We start from the raw sequence: 12,002 nt of genomic DNA on the forward strand, positions 1-12,002 counted from the left end.
TAAAGCCCTCTCAGACATGCTTGTGAATTAGGGCTATACAAATAAACTTGACTTAAATCACAATTGCAATATTCTGTCAAATAATTGCAACTAGAGACCTTTTCTCAATATCTTTCAGCCCTACAATGGATTTGACCAAATAATAAGCACTTAATCCATGACATCACACCACACCACACCACCCACACTCTCACACACACACACACACACACACACACACACACACACACACACGCACGCACACACACACACACACACACACACACACACACACACACACACACCACACACACACACACACACACACACACACACACACACGCACACACGCACATACCAATTTACCTCCCACATTTGGTATTTAGTTTCATTATGCTATACATGGAACTGTGCACATCTCCATACACTATCTTTGGTCGATTGATGAACTCATCCTAAACATAGAGCATGTTACTAAAATAATGAGCTGGAGAAAGCTGATACAGTAGGTTAGTGATGTATGTAGGTGAGAGGAAAGTGAAACCTTTCTCCACCCAGAATATATAGATGAGAAAATAAATCAGCTCCTAATGAGTCACCAGCTGATGTGTTCAAAGAGAGATGGGGGATGCTAAATATAAACAGAAGCACATGTCTATGAAAACCATAATGAAAATACAGTGTAGAATGAGGCATGGAAGCACAGCTGTCAGGATGGCAGGATAAACAACACATAGATCCTTTTCCCTCCTGATCATTACTTCTTTTCTGGAAGGGTAATAACAGCCTCTGTTCAACTGCAGGTCACTCTTTCATTGCCACTCTTTACCTTAGAATACCTATGTGGGCACATCTGATATATTTTAGTCATGCACGTAGATCAAGTGACAGAGAGTGCTTGGTTGGGTGATGATACGAGTAATAGTTGTCCAATTTAAACGCCCCCATCTAAGATTTCAAATAATTCCTCCAGCAAATACCGTAGACTATTTCTGTTGTTTTCTGTTTCTTTTTGTTTTGATGCCCCCCCCCCCTTCATGTAATATTTTAGATGGTTCTTAGGTGTGTGAAGTCAAGTGTCTTGAGAACCAGAATTAGCCTTTGTTCACAACTGACGCTTAACAGAAGCAGAGCTGAAGTGATTTCCCACCAACAGATTATATAAGTAAGTGACCTGACACTTACTAAAACAATTTCCTGTGGAGAATATCTCCAGTGCAGACAACGGAGGCTGTTGCACAGAATTGTTACACCGTGCCAAAATAAAAGCTTCGAAGTTGAAAATACTTGAAAAGGTGTTTTTTTGGTAAATCATACTTCACTTTCAGCTCATCAAACGACATTAGATTGTTATTTTATATAAATCCAATCATTGAACTATGCCTTTACTTAAAGTCCCTGGAAACCAGAAATATTTTTTTATTATTTAGCATTTTGAGTTCATCACATCACAGGAACCTATGTTAATAAGCCACCAGCCAAATTTGAACGATGATGAACGTCGCAAAGTATATAAATTTAGGTTTGACAGTCATGGCAAAAGTCATGAGAATCAATTAGATTTTAGAGTGTATTTTCTCCCGTGGACTGTGTGGGCGTGTCCCGTCTGCAGCAGGTCTCTCTCTCTCGGAGGAGGAGACCTGCTGGAGGAGACCTGCTCGGAGGAGACCTCTCTCTCCATTAACGGAGAGAGAGAGAGAGAGAGAAGGAGAGAGAGAGAGAGAAGGAAAGAGAAATGGAGTGTGTGTGTGTGTGTGTGTGTGTGTGTGTGTGTGTTCGCGCGTTGCTCGGCGCATAGCCTACTGACAGAGAGGAAGAGATCTCTGCCGCTGCGAGTGCACAGCGCTACTGTGTGTGTGTCAGTTTGTGTGTGCGCGCGTGCGTGCATGCGTGTGTGTGATTCGATTAAATGTTATGACGTGATAAGATCATGCGTTTTAGCACCGCGCGCACCGCTCTCTTCAATGAGGAAATGGAAATCCAGACCTAGTAGAAAAGTGTTGATTTTTGGGGTTAGGGTTGAAAGTAATGTCAACTACTTTCTGAGGCACACAATTACTCACATAAGACCCTAAATGTAATAATAATAATGTAATAGTTAGAAGTTAGAAGTTTTTGTGGATTTTGGTTTCCAGGGACTTTAACCAATTTTTAAATCCCATGTCATTCTTGGCCGCACTGAATTTATCATTGCCCCAAATTGGTGAGAAACAGAACAGCACCGGGAAGTCTCCCAGATATTTATGAACTTCATGCCAGACAACAATAGCGTTTTCCACAAAGGCATTAAGTGTGTTTTTCCTTAATTTCTTAAGGGGAGCAGAATATAAAAAGCTATCCAACCTCAAGCCCCCTGTAGACAGGAGAGGACTACGGTATTTGTTTCGTATTGCGAATAGAACGACGAACATAATAATAAAATGCATCGGACTCAGTGTGCAAGGTTTTCTGTGCGTGATGATTGTTTTTACTCTGTCGTGTGTAAACTCTGATATTCAGACTGAATCGTCAACTCAAACTCATTTCCTCATCTACTCAAGAACAGCCAAATCCACAAGTGTAGAGTGGGCGTGGCTTCTAAGGTCTGGCATCCCTACTGCACACTAGAAATTGTTCCCATGAAGATGTGTGACCACACACAGGGTGGTACGTATAAGCTACCAATAAATCTTCATAGGAGCCATTTCTAGTGTGCAGACTCTCTTCTTCTATTTTTAGATGAGATCTTTACTGTACATCTTTACACCAACGCTACATTTGGTACAAAACGAGGATGTTTCACCATAACAGGTGAGTAGCCAACATTTTGTATACATTCATTGCTGTATAGGAATCATGCACTTCAGTTTGACCTGGGTCCTAGAGCACCAAAGGCAAAAGAACCATCTATTATCCTTTGAAAAACGAGTATAAACAGCAGATATGAATGAAAAGGGGCACCAAATAGGATAAGTGACCAGCTACGTATGGTCCTCAAAATGAAATGAAAAATGAAACGTAAAATTCTATCATAATAGGGAAGTGGACCCATGTATCAAAAGAAAACAGTGGATAGGATGAGAAACTCTCCCTGTCTACAAGCCTTCCGAATGTTTCTTTATGCCAGAACCATCCATTTGCCAAGTCAGGAAATGGACGTGCTGTTTTGATGAGACAAACATCTATAGAAATTCTGCATTTGTGAAGGGTGCTAATTTGTCATGGCCCACCACAACATGTAGCATGTATGGGAGGCCATCCAATCTCCTGCTGTCCCGTGGGGGGTCATTATGATGGGAAAATCACTGCGATAAAGGCAGGCAGAATGAGATGGATTCCTGCATTAAGTGGATGAGGCCCTACTCGCTACAGGACTGGAGTTACACTACAGCCCAATATGGAGCTCTTTGTCCCACATCGCCTCGGCCTCACGACAAAAAACCCTAGCTGTGTCAGCTAAAGACAGTGCCCCCTAGCTGTCAGCTAAAGACAGTGCCCCCTAGCTGTGTCAGCTAAAGACAGTGCCCCCTAGCTGTGTCAGCTAAAGACAGTGCCCCCTAGCTGTGTCAGCTAAAGACAGTGAGCCCTAGCTGTGTCAGCTAAAGACAGTGCCCCCTAGCTGTCAGCTAAAGACAGTGCCCCCTAGCTGTGTCAGCTAAAGACAGTGCCCCCTAGCTGTGTCAGCTAAAGACAGTGCCCCCTAGCTGTGTCAGCTAAAGACAGTGCCCCCTAGCTGTGTCAGCTAAAGACAGTGAGCCCTAGCTGTGTCAGCTAAAGACAGTGCCCCCTAGCTGTGTCAGCTAAAGACAGTGCCCCCTAGCTGTGTCAGCTAAAGACAGTGCCCCCTAGCTGTGTCAGCTAAAGACAGTGAGCCCTAGCTGTGTCAGCTAAAGACAGTGCCCCCTAGCTGTGTCAGCTAAAGACAGTGCCCCCTAGCTGTGTCAGCTAAAGACAGTGCCCCCTAGCTGTGTCAGCTAAAGACAGTGCCCCCTAGCTGTGTCAGCTAAAGACAGTGCCCCCTAGCTGTGTCAGCTAAAGACAGTGCCCCCTAGCTGTGTCAGCTAAAGACAGTGAGCCCTAGCTGTGTCAGCTAAAGACAGTGCCCCCTAGCTGTGTCAGCTAAAGACAGTGAGCCCTAGCTGTGTCAGCTAAAGACAGTGCCCCCTAGCTGTGTCAGCTAAAGACAGTGAGCCCTAGCTGTGTCAGCTAAAGACAGTGCCCCCTAGCTGTGTCAGGTAAAGACAGTGAGCCCTAGCTGTGTCAGCTAAAGACAGTGCCCCCTAGCTGTGTCAGCTAAAGACAGTGCCCCCTAGCTGTGTCAGCTAAAGACAGTGCCCCCTAGCTGTGTCAGCTAAAGACAGTGCCCCCTAGCTGTGTCAGCTTAAGACAGTGCCCCCTAGCTGTGTCAGCTAAAGACAGTGCCCCCTAGCTGTGTCAGCTAAAGACAGTGAGCCCTAGCTGTGTCAGCTAAAGACAGTGCCCCCTAGCTGTGTCAGCTAAAGACAGTGCCCCCTAGCTGTGTCAGCTAAAGACAGTGAGCCCTAGCTGTGTCAGCTAAAGACAGTGAGCCCTAGCTGTGTCAGCTAAAGACAGTGCCCCTTAGCTGTCTCAGCTAAAGACAGTGAGCCCTAGCTGTGTCAGCTAAAGACAGTGCCCCCTAGCTGTGTCAGCTAAAGACAGTGCCCCCTAGCTGTGTCAGCTAAAGACAGTGCCCCCTAGCTGTGTCAGCTAAAGACAGTGAGCCCTAGCTGTGTCAGCTAAAGACAGTGCCCCCTAGCTGTGTCAGCTAAAGACAGTGCCCCCTAGCTGTGTCAGCTTAAGACAGTGAGCCCTAGCTGTGTCAGCTAAAGACAGTGCCCCCTAGCTGTGTCAGCTAAAGACAGTGCCCCCTAGCTGTGTCAGCTAAAGACAGTGCCCCCTAGCTGTGTCAGCTAAAGACAGTGCCCCCTAGCTGTGTCAGCTTAAGACAGTGAGCCCTAGCTGTGTCAGCTAAAGACAGTGCCCCCTAGCTGTGTCAGCTTAAGACAGTGAGCCCTAGCTGTGTCAGCTAAAGACAGTGCCCCCTAGCTGTGTCAGCTAAAGACAGTGCCCCCTAGCTGTGTCAGCTAAAGACAGTGAGCCCTAGCTGTGTCAGCTAAAGACAGTGCCCCCTAGCTGTGTCAGCTAAAGACAGTGCCCCCTAGCTGTGTCAGCTAAAGACAGTGAGCCCTAGCTGTGTCAGCTAAAGACAGTGCCCCCTAGCTGTGTCAGCTAAAAACAGTGCCCCCTAGCTGTGTCAGCTAAAGACAGTGAGCCCTAGCTGTGTCAGCTAAAGACAGTGAGCCCTAGCTGTGTCAGCTAAAGACAGTGCCCCCTAGCTGTGTCAGCTAAAGACAGTGAGCCCTAGCTGTGTCAGCTAAAGACAGTGAGCCCTAGCTGTGTCAGCTAAAGACAGTGCCCCCTAGCTGTGTCAGCTAAATACAGTGCCCCCTAGCTGTGTCAGCTAAAGACAGTGCCCCCTAGCTGTGTCAGCTAAAGACAGTGCCCCCTAGCTGTGTCAGCTAAAGACAGTGCCCCCTAGCTGTGTCAGCTAAAGACAGTGAGCCCTAGCTGTGTCAGCTTAAGACAGTGCCCCCTAGCTGTGTCAGCTAAAGACAGTGCCCCCTAGCTGTGTCAGCTTAAGACAGTGCCCCCTAGCTGTGTCAGCTAAAGACAGTTCTATTAAACAAAGCGGATTAAAAAAATGATAAAAAGCTGAGAAAATATATGATTTCTCTATTTATTCCTCCGCCAACAAAAATAGTCCCCTCAGCTTTCCCTTTACCGAAAATGTAGCCTAATCAGCCTAATTAACTGCAGGCTGTCTAATTTTTGTCATACACATTGATTTGCACGTTTCCATTTATTGTACAGCCAGTGAAGAGAACAGAGTCTGGTGACGGCATGGTTGACTGTCGCTTTGCAGGAGGCATGTCCGATACAGAGGATGTGCTTGTTTGATCTGACAGTATGTTGCTCCATCTTTTCCTGCTCTCCGTGGATGGTCGCCAATAACTTTTTAACGAGCTTTCAGACCTGCAAGACAAAAAAGTGTGGCGAAGTATCACTAATCACCGTCCTCGTTGTCATCCCGTCCCCGAATTTGTATTTAGGCGTTAAGCATCATCTGTGCCCAGGGAAAAAATCCATCTTTGCGCTCTCGGTTACACTTTGAATGACGTTCAATGTAACGTGGCTGGTGTTTGTTTTGTTGATTACAGCAGCTGTGAAGCTTGTTGATTAGAGCAGCTGTGAAGCGGAGTGATATAGCCTACCCTACACACAGTGAAGCGCCAGTGCATTATCGTGAAATATAGGCACTGGTAGGATCCCTCTTGTCCAATCAAATTGCTCGGCCGGAACTACCTGTTGTATAAATAAATATATATATATACTGTATATATTTTATTTTATTTTTGTAGTTTTTTTGTAATAGGCTCTAATAATTTGGCATAAGATATTGATAGCTATATTAATATTAGGGATGCACCGATCCACCGATTTTTTCACTTCCGATCCGATTCCGATACCTGAATTTGGATATCTGCCGATACCGATATTATGCCGATACCAATATTGTTCTTGAATATACAGTATAGGCAAAGATTTGTCCAATTAAAGATTTATTTTTTTAAATATACCTTGCAAAAAGCAGACAAAATTAAGAAAATATACAAGGCAAAGAAGGATACTATTATACATGTGCAAATTACGGCCAGCCGTGCGGCCCGCGCTGGATTTGAAAAAAAAAAAAAATTACAATCCGATCCGATTCGTGAATTAGTGCCAATATCGGCACCCGATACCGATATTGGATCGGATCAGCCCCATCCCTAATTAATATCATGACATTATTCAATTTTGTGCAGGTTCACGCTCATGTTCAGTAACTCTGGAGTCGGACTCAGGTACTGTAATGGGGACTCTTCTTTGGTGACTTGGACTTGGACTCGAACACTGGGGACTCGAGACTCGACTTGGACTCCAGATATAGTGACTTGACTACAACACTGCTATCAGGTCATGTGTTTGCTTTTGCTGCAACAGTAGGTACAGATAATCTTTCAATACTCCTCAACCCTCTTTTGTACTGCTTTCTCCAACTCATCTTCATCTGGGTGTGCAGCACAATGTCTCCCTCTCTTTCCTTAGTAATAGTGAGCCTGGGACGTCTGGCTGACACTGGACTCCATGCTCCTGGGTTTCTGTGGACTCGACACTTTCCAAAGATAACACTGGCCAAAGATTTCCACTCACGGGCAGGCTGAGGCCCTGCTGAGGCAGCCTGCCTGATGGGGAACAGACCAAAATGAGCTGGCTCAAGACATCGCCTCAGATCCATAGCCCTGTACTATGTGATACGCCTTCAAGGTCTATAGTTAGCTACTACAGATGAGAGAAACAGGGGCCTTCAGTGGGAGGAGAGAAAGTGACAGATCAGTGTGACTGTGAGAGGGGAACAATGTGGTGTATTACTTTGTATACAACAAGCTCTATAAATGCCTCCAGACAAGGGATGTGTGGCATCAATTGGATTACATACTAGCTGATGGCTTACAACTGCGATTCTATTTTCTAAGACACTTCACATTGTCAACATAAGTTGCAGGCAGAGGGAAGACCAGTAAGGATGTCATCAAATGCATGAGGAGAGCAAATCAAGTGCATAATGGCAGCGCAATGCCTCATCTTAGTAGAAGTGGTCACTAATAGCCCCTGTGCTATTATATATATATATATATATATATATATATATATATATATATATATATATATATATATAACCTGTGCTGAGCCTGTGCCACATCAAGTCCTTGTTTCAAGCAGACACACAGCTTTGATATATTGTTGCTTTTCTACTATTCAGAGGTCAATTGAGATTTGCAGGAAAGCCTGGTCCCTCAGAGAGCGGCCTGGCAGTGTGCACACATCATACACCACATGACGTCTTAGCAGGGGAACATTCCTCCATGTCTCTTTCTCTCCCTCTAAAACCATCTTTCTCCATTTAGAAAATGGGGGGCATGAAAAGCGGTTTAGCGCAAAAATATGGGGCGGCCGATTAATGCAAAATTAAGCCATAAAAAACCTGACAAATGGGAAATGTCCCAGACTGGGAATGAAAAATCATTTCTCATATTCAGGAACTTTCCACAGGAAGAAATGCATGAAATTGAATTCCACTTAACCTCTTACTTCTGTGTGCCAATGAAAAAGGAAGGAGGGAAAAAAATGGTTTCGCGTTTTCCCCATTGCCAAACATTGCAATTACCTAACAGGATCTCTCTGAGGGGAGCTGGTATCTACAAGTATGTCAAAAAGGTAATGTATTGGAAGGAGGTCGATCCAACTAATGTCGTAGAGTCTCTTTAAAATACTTTCAAACACCACCATATAGAGGCCTGAGACAGTAGAGAATGGTTTCTTTCAGGCTGCATGGAGTCAGTATCGACCTTTCATATACAGATACTTTGAGAGGAGAGGAGAAGAGAAGAGAAGAGAAGAGAAGAGAAGAGAAGAGAAGAGAAGAGAAGAGAAGCCATCAGTATTCACTGTAGCTTACAGGAGCCAGGATTGTGTCTCCTCTCCATAAATCACTCCATGGTGACAGGAGGAGGTTCTCCAGTCACTCAGCCTGCCCCCGCCTGCTGACCTGTGGGGCGACGGCTTCCCCCGAGGGTCAACCCAAACAAAAAGAGGTGCAGCGAGCTCCGATAGGCAGAGCTGTAGAGGTCACACTGCCCTGTGCCTAGCCAACCCTTTCATCCTGGAGCATTTAGACGATCAGCACCCTAGGGCACAGGCACCAAAGGCACAGGGAGGAGGGGTGAGAGAAATAGAGAGAGATAGAGAGAGAGAGAGAGATAGAGAGAGAGAGAGAGAGAGAGAGAGAGAGAGAGATTGTCAGAAAGAAAGAACATGCCCTCTATGACCCGTAATGTGTGCAACTGGTGCGTGGGATAATCCTGGAGAGCCGTGCTGCGGGGGTCTCCAGGTGGCCCAGAGGGTGAGACAGGGTTAACCCTCCTGGAGAGCCGTGCTGCGGGGGTCTCCAGGTGGCCCAGAGGGTGAGACAGGGTTAACCCCATTTGACTCCGGCTCTCTCTGGCTGTCAGGAGCAGGAGATCTAGCCTTGGCCTGCCAAGAGAACCAGAACAATGTGGCATGTCCATCAAGTAAGACGGCGCCTGAGCAGATCTGAAATGGACTTATTCCCTTATACGCCTCATTTCCTGAAGCAAATGTGCCTCAGGAAGACACCCACAGACTGTTGTGAAAGTAACACAATCTCATTGTTGATCATTGTCAAAAATCGTAGACCTTGGTTTTAAACACCTCGTTGTTAAGAAACCACATGGCTGTGCATCCACACTTGGCCATACAATTCCTTTATTTCTGTATTAGTTTAGATGTGTCCAAATTACACATACACTATATTATATTCATATTGTATTGCAAGTATTAAGTGTCAGAATGCCATTCACTCAAAAACAAACTTTTCTTTAATCGAGTCCCTATTATTGTATGGCAAGTGTGAGGAAAACACCAGTTCAGATGTATTCGTTCCACTAAAGTGAAACGATAGTGTCTGTCCCGGGGCAATCCTTGGCAAAAGCACATGGCTGGCAGGTTGGGCTTAAGCACTTCCTCTCAGTGCTTAGACACAGAGGGCTCAGATGGCAGGCAGCACATGGTGGGATCTCTCTCTGCTCCTATTTTAGCTCCTAGTCCAGGAGTTCCTGCAGCCTGCCTGCAACAGCTGACACAGTGAGGTAGAAGGTCACCCCCCCCCCCCCCCCCCCCCTCTCTCTCTCTCTGACGGTTAACGTTAACATATTGGTGTGTTCTGTCAATGAGTTATGGTGTAGTCAAGTCTGGGGAAACCTCCTGAAAGAGGAAAACGGTTATATTTGTTCTGGGGGGAGGATGGATGTATCCAGAAAACAGGAGATTATGTACAGTACACAGACTGCAGAAGGAGGTATCTGCAGCTGTACAGACTGGGTAAAACAAGTTACTATATTGCAACTATATGTGGTATAATATATATATGTATATATATATATATCAGCGCATGTGAGCGGAGTGGAGCGGTGATAATTACCGCTCCTCGCTCATGGAGCGGCCCTTTCCACCCGCTCCATCGCTCACGGCCGCTCCGCTCCAGACTAGGGATGCACGATATTTATTAGACCGATAAATTATCGGCCGATGTGGCCATTTTGCGTTATTATTTATTATACCAATAATCGCATTTTAGCTGATAAAATAGCCCCCGATAATACGGCGCCAACTTGGCTTTGTTTTTGACGTTATAAACCTGACATGTGACATGTGACATGTTTGTTTACCTGGCCAAAGCGCTAGTGTCTGATATTCTTACTACACAGCGGCATTGCCATTATAGCTGGCCGAGAATGTGCCACGTTATTACCAGACCAGAGTTAAAAAAAAATATATATATATATATATATATATATATATATATATATATATATATATATATATATATATATATATATATATTATTATTATTACGCTATCGTTAATCGATAATTGATCATTAATTTTCCAGAATTTCGATTATGGAAATTGAGTCAAAATGCCCATCCCTGTTAACAATGATGCCATGATGTTCATTGTTTTCACATCTTCATTAGCCTGGTAAACCAGCCACTCACGTGAACTCACATTTTATTTTGTTCTTCGTTCCCGTCTGGCCTGAAGCCTTCACCCAGTTTTTGCGGTGGGCGGAAGTTGCCTTGACATACAACTCCTTCAGCCAATCAGCGTTGGATCCAGTCAAACCCAAATTCACTTGGCAGAACGGCAAAAACATATTTTCCGCCCAGAAACTCCACTGTTGCATACTCCTGTACTTAATTTAATTGTTGTTATTGAGTCTATTTCTGCAATAACTGACGTTCCTGATTGGCCGGTTACGATGTCAACTACGAGTCGGGACGCTGATTGGCTCGTCCGCTTTGCAGTTTCTGCAGAAAGCCCTCCCAGAGTTGAGGCCAGATGGTCTGGTACTGTAGAATGAAATTAAATGTGAGTTCACATGACTGGCTGGTTTACCAGGCTACGTGATATGAGTGTATCTGGTATGTGTGTTTGTGTGTCTGTGTGCAGATTCTTGCATGTATGTCGCCAAACTGTGCTTCCTAGTGTTTTATTTTGTTATATGTTGTCATATTTGTTATAATTGTTTGTTATATATGTCGGAACCATATCACTGTGCTGCTGCCTGTCTTGGCCAGGACTCTCTTGTAAAAGAGATTTTTAATCTCAATGAGTTCCCCTTCCTGGTTAAATAAAGGTCAAATAAAATAAAATAAACTCGCCATATGCGTAAAACATTACCTACATATACAGTATATACTTGTGCATTTATGTTTAATTTACAGTCATATAAGATGTAATGTCTGCTGCACTATATGTGAGGTCCTATTATGTTTTGTCATGCAACTAGTGTGTCAGTACTCTATTGTTTAACTGTCTTGGAATGCATCAGGGCCAATTAAACAAATCTAATTCATTGTGCCTGCTGAACAAAAGCAAATCTGATTCCAATTGTGAAGTACAGTAAACACAGATTCTGATGCCTGGGGTGGATCGAGCGGAGATGAACAGAAGAAACCATACAGAGGCCTGGGGTGGCTGGAGCAGAGATGAACAGAAGAAACCATACCCGTTTCCTCCATGACACCATTCCAGCACAGCTGCTCCTGTTGCCTGCCACTGCAGGCTGAGCTCAGCTGCACGAGTGGAGTTAGGAGGGAGTCTGGGGCTAAATTATGTGGTTCATGATGACACATGTGATCGAACAAAATGTGCCGTTATTGCATTCTTTGTCTGACGCATGCATAACCTACATAAATCCAAATCAAACTCAAATCGGGAATCGGGAATCGTGAGGTTGTAAATCACTTGCCAGCTTTGTCCAAATAAGGTAACTAATGGTATACATAAATGCGCTGTCATGATGTACATCGTGTGAACTAGGCTTGCCGCGGTAGTCG

The 12,002-nt window shown here is 44.7% G+C and overlaps 1 protein-coding gene across 1 annotated transcript in view; it reads right to left on the reverse strand.

Moving 5' to 3' along the window:
- fhod3b (formin homology 2 domain containing 3b) overlaps positions 1-12,002 on the reverse strand; it is a gene marked incomplete at its 5' end in the record, with an annotated part of 199,442 nt that overhangs the window by 132,969 nt on the left and 54,471 nt on the right. The gene's annotated exons all lie outside the window — the stretch shown is intronic.

The sequence above is a fragment of the Poromitra crassiceps genome (genome assembly GCF_964638095.1).
Source record: "Poromitra crassiceps genome assembly, chromosome: 1".
NCBI lineage: Eukaryota > Metazoa > Chordata > Actinopteri > Beryciformes > Melamphaidae > Poromitra > Poromitra crassiceps.